This window comes from Puntigrus tetrazona, unplaced genomic scaffold, assembly GCF_018831695.1.
Source record: "Puntigrus tetrazona isolate hp1 unplaced genomic scaffold, ASM1883169v1 S000000194, whole genome shotgun sequence".
Lineage (NCBI taxonomy): Eukaryota > Metazoa > Chordata > Actinopteri > Cypriniformes > Cyprinidae > Puntigrus > Puntigrus tetrazona.
In genome coordinates, this window is record NW_025047862.1 from 30,598 (window position 1) to 39,846 (window position 9,249).

The following is a 9,249-nucleotide window of genomic DNA, read 5'->3' on the forward strand; positions in this document are numbered from 1 at the left end:
GAAACCCAGAGGAAAGACTCACTGTAGCCCCCAGAGACTGACAAAATGCCCGCCAGAATCTGGAAGAAAATTGGGGTCCCCGGTCAGAGACAATGTCTTGTGGAATGCCAAAGACCCGAAAGACATGGTTTATAATTAGTTCGGCAGTCTCTTTTGCAGTAGGTAGTTTAGGCAGAGGGACAAATCGGGCCGCCTTGGAGAACCTATCAACTATGACCATAATAGTGGTGTTGCCTTTTGATAGAGGAAGTCCGGTGATGAAGTCTATGGAAAGATGAGACCAAGGTCTATGAGGTATGGTGAGGGGGTGCAATAGCCCCTGAGGAGACTGGTGAGACACCTTACTTTGGTTGCATGTGGGACAGGCATTTACAAATGCAGTCACATCCTCCTTGATAGTTGGCCACCAAAACCGTCTCAGGAGAAATTCGAGAGTACGGGAAGTGCCAGGATGGCACGTGAGACGGGAGGAGTGTCCCCACTGGAGGACCTGGGAGCGGGCAGCTTTGGGGACAAACATACAGCGAGTTGGCCCACCACCTGGGTCAGGTTCTTGGGCTTGGGCTTGTTTTACCGTTTTTTCCAAATCCCACCTGATAGGAGCAATTATCCTGGAACTGGGGATTATTGACGCAATAGAATCCTCCTGAGGGGATTTTACATATACTCGGACAGCGCATCAGGTTTAAGGTTCTTAGAACCTGGGCGGTGAGATAAGATGAATTGGAATCTGTTGAAAAATAAGGACCAGCGTGCCTGGCGGGGATTGAGTCGTTTTGCCTGCTGAATATACTCCAGATTTTTGTGGTCGGTGAGTACTTGGAATGGGTGTTTAGCCCCCTCAAGCCAATGCCTCCACTCTTCCAGCGCTAGCTTAACAGCCAGTAACTCCCGATCCCCTACATGATAGTTCCTCTCAGTCGACGTAAGGCGGTGGGAAAGGAATGCACAAGGATGCAGCTTGTTGTCCTCTCCCCTTTGGGACAACACTGCTCCAACTCCTACATCTGAAGCATCGACTTCCACAATAAAGGGTTTATCTGGGTTAGGGAGAATGAGAATAGGTGCAGAGGTAAAATGGCTCTTTAATTTCCCAAACGCCAACTCGGCTTCAGATCCCCAGCGAAAACCGGTTGTGTTCCCCTTGGTTAGGGCAGACAAAGGAGCCGCCACAGTACTGAAGTTCTGAATGAACTTGCGATAAAAATTGGCAAAGCCAAGGAAACGCTGTACCTCTTTTACTGATGAGGGGGAGGGCCAGTCCACGACAGCTTGAACCTTTTGAGGATCCATTTGTACCTCTCCAGGCTTGATGATGAACCCCAGGAAGTGCGCTTCGGTCACGTGGAATGCGCACTTCTCCGGTTTAACATAAAGATTGTTATCAAGAAGCCGCCTGAGGACCTTACTCACATGTCTTACATGCTCTTGGGGGGAACTCGAGAAGATGAGGATATCATCTAAATAAACAAACACAAACTGGTTGAGCATGTCGCGGAGAACATCATTGATAAGAGCTTGAAACACTGCAGGGGCATTAGTGAGACCAAAGGGCATAACTAAATACTCATAGTGCCCCGTGGGCGTGTTGAATGCGGTCTTCCATTCATCTCCTTGTCTGATGCGCACAAGATGATAGGCATTGCGCAAGTCAAGCTTAGTGAAGATGGAAGCTTCTTGCAGTATTTGAAGGCAGTAACCATTAGTGGCAAGGGGTAAGCGGTTTGAATAGTTATCTTGTTAAGACCCTGTAATCAATACATGGCGAAGTCCACCATCCTTCTTCCCAACGAAGAAAAACCCAGCTCCGGCAGAAGTGGATGGTCGGATGATACCAGCTGCAAGGGCTTCGTTAATATATTGATCCATAGCAGTTCGTTCGGGGGAGATAAAGAGAATATCGACCTCTGGGAGGACAGGTTCCTGGGAGTAGCTCAATGGCGCAGTCATAGGGGCGATGAGGTGGTAAGGAGGTGGCCTTCCTCTTGCTGAATACTGCTTTGAGGTGATGGTACTGGGCAGGTACTTGAGACAGATCTAGGGGCTCTTGAGACTCGAGAATAGGGTCAAGGGAGTTCTGGGCTAAGCAGGTAGTCTGACAGGTGGGACCCCAACTGAGGACTGCGCCAGTGGACCAGTCAAAGTGTGGATTGTGCTGGAGGAGCCAGGGGTGACCGAGGATAACAGGAAACTCTGGAGACTGTATGAGGTGAAAGCACACTCTCTCTTGGTGCTGGTAAACGATAAGACCAAGCAGTGAGGTGAGGTGAGAGTTACTTTCCTGGAGCTAACGGTCTTCCATCCAGGGCTGTGACGGTTAGAGGGGCAGGAAGGGAATAATTAGGGATCTGGAGACTCTTGGCAGGGAAATATCTATGAAATTCCCAGCAGCTCCTGAATCAATCAAAGCTTGGAGTTGGTGTTTCTGGTCTCCAAATGTGAGAGTGATGGGAAGGAGCAATCCAGAGTTGGAAGGTGAAGTCGTGTGGGTAACTCCCGTTACAGTCCTTCCTTGCCTGTGCGGGGACGGGAGTTTCCCAAAGCTCAGGGCAGGTGGGCGAAAATGACCTTGTAAACCACAATAGAGGCAACAGCGATCTCTCATCACGGCGATCTCGTTCTGTTGGGGAAAGCCTAGTCCTACCCAATTGCATGGGTTCCGAGGAATCTTGGGGTAACATTTGAGGCAAAGATGGACTAGCAGAGAATGTGTAACCAGGTGGGCGGTTCAGGCTCCTTTCCCTCAGACGATTATCCAACCTAACTGCTTGATCCATAAGAGTCTCAAGATCGTGAGCAGGTTCTCTGGTAGCCAGATCATCCTTGATTGCCTCTGACAAACCATTCAGGAAACACACCATTAGGGCCTCATCATTCCAGCCGCTCCTGCAGCAACTGTCCGAAACTGAATGGCATAATCAGCTGCACTGCCATTACCTTGTCGAAGAGTGAGAAGTTTCTTAGAGGCTTGCCGGCCACTGAGGGGGTGGTCAAAGACCCGCTTGAACTCCTTTTCAAATGCCGAATAACTAGAACAGAAAGGTGTCTGGGCCTTCCAGACTGCTGTTGCCCACGAAAGAGCCTTGCCGAAAGGAGGGTGATAACATATGCGATCTTGGCCCGATCTGAGGGAAGGAAGATGGTTGCAATTCAAATGAGAGAGAGCACTGAGTCAGGAAACCATCACATGCACTGGGATCACCTGAGAAACGTTGTGGTGGAGGTAGGCGAGGTTCAGTAAGGGAGTGGGCACTCGAGAATCCAGAGGGGGTACAGGGGCAGCTGAAGTAGACGCCGTCGCTGAGGTAGAAGGCAAGCGGTCAAAGATCTGGCGAACAGAGGTCATGAGATCAGATAGCACTTGTGAGTGTTTAACCATCAAGGTCTCCTGCTGCAGCAACACTGATTCATGCCGTTGGACTGAGGCCTCATGCTGAGCCACTGTGGCAAGGAGTTCTTCAGGTTTAGGCGTCTCTGGGTTCATAGTGGCTTGGATATTCTGTCAGGACTGGGACTAGAACCCGGGTCTCTGGCAGGAGAGTCTTATGTTCTACCTCTGAGCCACAGAAGACAGTTGAACCCAATAGTGAGACGCGTTCTTGGATTAACTCAGCCAAGTTTAATGAGAAAAAAGGCAATGGGAACAAAAAATCCCTTTTCTTAGAGAAGGTCAAAAATAATAATCATCAGTCCAAAAAAGGCAAAAAACATCTCCAACATTCAGGGAGAATAAACAAGCTTAATTTAACATAGAAACAAAAGATTTGTCAAGAAACGTTCTAGAGCAGACTTACAACAGGACTGGCTAAGGAACATCAATATCCAAGCAAAGAACCCAAAGAAAGTCCTCTGTTTAAATACATAGGCTAAAACAAGGCACATGTGAAAGCAGTTGCACTGATTAGAAACAAAATGCAGACATGAGGCTCTATAGGGACATCTAGTGGCCAAAATAAAGCATCTCAAGCAAAAGCTCTGACAACCTACAGTCATATTAGTGAACTTGTTTTGATATCACACACAAAGAAAATGTTAGCGTTGTAGAATGCTACTGCACAACACATAACCTGAAAAACAACGATAGTGTGCAAACCGATTACAGACGGTTTGGATTCTTTTGTATTTTATTTACTGTATTCGTGTTTTAGGTTAAATATTTATAAAAAAAAAAACTTCTTTGAAGATTTTAGCATGTTATTAGAGACACTGTCTCTATATCATTAAAGCATTGCCGCTATAGCCATATGTTTGTAACAAATGCATGAATTTTAACAAAAAATTTCAAGATAACGACTGTGCGCTATTAGGTTAGATTCAGTCTGCATTTTCTAAAATACCGGTCTATGCATGCAAACAGACATATTTGGATTTTATGTCACATCTTCCTTTGTTTGTTTATTTGCACCACTTTAGGTCCATCTTAAGTTAAAATCATCTTTAAAATGCATCTTGAGACCTGTGCTGAATTCGGTCCAGCTCATGTTGTCATTGTTAAGACTAAAACTAATAAAAAATGATTTCCGTTAACCGAAATAAAGCTGATTTTGAAAAAAATACGAACACTGTAAAGTTGTAAAGTAAAGCTGTAAAGTAAAGTTTTTAAAACTCAGAAATCAGATGTCTCCGGGGCAACTACCTTAAGTGTAAATTAACTAAAAAAACTCAAATGATTAAAACTAAAAACTGAAACACGAACTGTCCCACATAATATTGAGTGGCTCTAACGCCTGTGTACTTAAATAGTAACTAGATGTGTACATAGTATGTAACCACAGGTACATAGCATCCACAGCTGTAATATTTTTATAACTACACACATGTATGGTATATGTATAGGTACCGGCTGATATGTTTGAGAGTAACTGAAACACTTTGATCCAGGGGTGGAGATGGATACGTTTAGGAATATGAAAATGAGAGGAATTGTATCTGGAGTTGGTGCACCACTGTAATACCAGTCTACTTGCATGGTATCTATCCACTTTTTATAAAGAGATGCATTCTGGACACCAACCACAATTTACTGGCAGCTGCTGTGTAACATCAGAGTAATTACATGGTATTATTAATATAAAGTCTAACACTTTCTTTACCAAAAATACCATATCATTCAGTAGGTTGTTACATATGTGTGTGTACCAATGTGTACTTAAACTGTGGTTACATACTACGTACACATAATTTCTATGTAATTATACAGGTATTAGGACCCCTTAATACAAAGTGGGACCTTTAACATGTTTTAAGCATCACAAAAATGTACAAACCATACTTGCAACACAATAAAACCAAGCTACAGTGGCCTGGCTAGACACTGAAGACATCGTGTGAACTGTGTCAACAATTGATTCTTGTGTTCGTGGAGCAGATGGTTCATAAAAGTCAAAAATCAAGCAGCTAATGGACACAAACAGTCTGATTCCTCCATTATCCCAAGAGGAAGCCGCTCCTGTTGGGATTACCCTCTAAGTGCTGAAAGAGTAGAGGCTATCAAGATAGTGCGAGTTAACTCCTTATCAGAGCAGTTAAAAGTTTCTGTCGCTGTATCATATTCCCAGCAGACGTGTCCTGAACACCCTATATCACGACCAAATCAGCAGTGCTAACCCATCCAGTGTGTCAAAGGAATATACCGGTTTCAGCGGTTCAAGCTGAGTGGAATCGACAGCATTTTTGGCATATTGTTGATGACCACAAAAAAAATGAATTTCCACTTGTCCCTACAAATCTGGGTTACAGTGAGCATGGCTAGTCTGTAAAGGTTAAAATACACACTAGCTACAAAAAACTAGCGAACTATATACATACACAATACACAGTATTAATTAAAAAAACAGGCTAAATAAAAATAACATTCTTTTCTGTGCAGTTACATCTGATTTTAAAACTTTGTTGCAATGAAAATGCAACAAAACTGTAAAAGTATGGTAGAAATGATGCAAATAGCTTAACAAACAAACCACTTTTCTCTGTTTAGTTATATCCAATGCTATACAACTGTATTATCATAAACTCTAAACAGTTCTACACTGTCAGTCGAAAGAGTACTTTACCAAACAGGACTATGTGTCTGTCTGACCAGTGGCATCTGTTCATGGGAAACTTGTTTGAAAACAGGCAGAATTTCGAAAGCAGCTTTTTTAAACTCCAAAATACCACAATACAAACTGACAGTTATTTCCCTAACAAAGAAGTGCTATAGTACAATGTACCAGAAGTCAATACCATGGTATTTTGATATACAACACGGTACTATTTACCATTTTCGTACGCTATAGTAGTTACGTCTTACTTCGCAAAGTCGGCTGGCTATTGACAAAAAACATTTGTTTTACTGCATTTTACTGAATCATGTTGTTAACAGGTCTAAGGACAGAGTGTGAAAAGTGTTGGTTTCATTAAAAAAACTAACATTCGTGTATCATGACAAGCATGGGTTATCCTAAAATACCACAGTAACTTAGCTGCTACTAGCAGACTGTATACTACAGCACATATAACGTTAATATACGTCCTTAATACGCTCTCTTATGGATATACAGTACGATAGTAAGCTATTTCGGCGGATGTTTACCATGGTAAATGTTTGTAACAACGTAGGCTAAGAGTAGGCAAAGAGCTAGTCTACGAACCGTCATCGGAACGCTCCGATTAAACGTTACAATTCATTGAAATCAATCGCAGTTCTGCTGAAAGAACACATACACCACGAGACCGAACCGAATCACACAAAAAAAAGACGGGACCGACCGGATTCTTACCCGTTCTGAAGTCCAAGTCTCCGTGGTTTCTTCCCAAAAGCTCCGGAGAGTCCGTGTGAATGATGTGTCCGTTCAACACGAACGTCTTCAGCGTTCGTCAACATCAGCAGCGCGAGACGCGCGGGAACTCCAAGACACCGACTACCGGTGGCGCGCGCATTCTGACAGACAGACTCAATGACATGGGCGAGAGGGTTAGTCGGGTCATTAACTAACTAAATAAATATAAGTGCAAACAACGACACAAACGAGGGTAGTTCACATAATTAGTGTATAAAAGAAATTTATCGTAAACAATTATTGCAATATATTAAATAATAGTAGACCTTTTCCATTATGACTTTTTATTATTCTAATTTGACTATATTGAAAATAAATAAATAAATAAATAGTTCATTATACATTTTATACTGAATATTTAGGACTGATTTAGCATATATTTATTTATAGTATAGTTTATATATAGAGTTTTTGTTTCTATTTTGAATACATTTTTATATTTTCTGCTTCTACCTTAATTTTAGTTAAACCAGGTTTTTATCATTATTATGTTGACAAGTTTTTATCTATTTTTATTTATTAGTTTATTTAGTTTAACCAGTATTTTTTTTTTATTATTATTACGTTGATAAGATTTCATCTATTTTTAATTATTACTATATTTAGTTTTAGTTATTTAGTTAAACAAAAATTAGAATAATATTACCTTATAATATTTTTAAATATATAGCCTATATTTTAATTAGCATTTATTTTATTTCAAGTAACAAAAATGTTATTATGGTTTTAGGTTTTATTAACTATAATATAACCCTGCATATTCTTCTTAAATCATTGTCAGCAAACAGCATCATCACCGATTCAACATGCTCCAATATTCAAAAAATTAAACCACAAAGACAAAGGCAATGCCGTGAGATACTCTTGAAACACCGTGGTATGCTTTGAAGGACCTCACATGTAAACAAAGAGGACCACGAATCAATGTAGGACTACCTAATACCGAACTTTTATATTGCACATACTATCAAAAACCTAAAATAATTTGGTTAGATAAGCAGTTTTCACATCTTTGGATGAATTGAGCCACCCCCCTCAGACTAGTGTGAAGAGAGAGGACGAGGAGAAAAGACTGAAAATGAGAGAAGGTGTTCTTTGTGGCCGAAGTGAATGTCTCATTCATGTGTTAGGCAGAGGTCGTGACCCCCGAGCTCATGTGCTGGTGTATTAGTTACTTCCATTACAGCCAAACCACTCACCTGAGAGAGAAAATGCACACAGCGCTTCACTCGACATGAAACTTTGAAGAAAATGCTTGCTACAAAGTTGCTAAGGCGTTGTGGAGAGATTCAAGTCACTCCCTCAGTATAAATCTGAGATATATCGCTTATTTTTAGATTAAAGATTTAAGGAGTCGTTCATGTCTGGAGCACAAATGCTTCAGGATGAATTCAAATTCTGAAGTTTCTATTAAAGGGTTTGCTTAACAGCAAACATGGGAGATATGCCGCTTTGAAAACATGTAAACATGTAAATCTATACTTAAATTGAAATAGAGAGAATGAAATTCCATATAGCTCACCGAACATATTCTCCACATAAATTGATAATAATAATAAAAAAAGAGGTAAAAGACGTTAGACGTGTTAGCATTTGATTTTTATTAAAACTTGTATAAAAGCGGGAATTTTTGAACTTTTACAAATAAAGAAATTGAAAGTGCAAATCTAATATTTCATTATCACTGACAAAATACGTAAAACAGGCATAAAAACAAGCTTTCAACGCAATATAGTAAACGCAAAGTTGCCCTTATCGCATAGAAATAAATACACTTCCCTTCGATTCCCCTTTACAGCGTGGCTTGAAAGAGGCTGTGAAAATGACTAAAATAGCACCATAAAATAAGTTCATATTCTGCTGTAAATCTCTTCATTTAAATACTGGTAGCATAATTCCTATAAGAACAGCTGATCATTTCCTTATTCAGCATGTCACTTGCTTCTATACTTCTCGAAGCACTCAGATGGCATTACCTTACGTTGTGAAGTTTGCTATATAAGTGTGTGAAAAAGTATGTCTTTTCGTAATATTTTGGCGATAGAGCCCTGCCAGAAGGAGTCCTTTTCTTGCACTTACAGCTCGACCATTATGTAGTGTCTGAAATAAAGTCTGTGATTAACATAAGCTCGAGACATTTTCACACTTTATTCTACAACATAAAACACACCAGCAACATCCCGCTCGTTTTATCTGAACCTGTCTTGAACATCAGAAAAACTAACCTAGTCTATAGTCCGCTTTCACAGCCTTATTGTGTTTATAATAAATACTGAAAGAGCTGTCAGAAGCATAAAGGTTATGAAACGTCATGTGACCCGTTCATAAATCCTTTATAGCCTTTGTTTAGTTCCTAATTCGTTTGTGAAGATCATCTTGGGGAACAAACGTGTAAGAATCCTAAACATTTGACAGTCACTGCTTCATT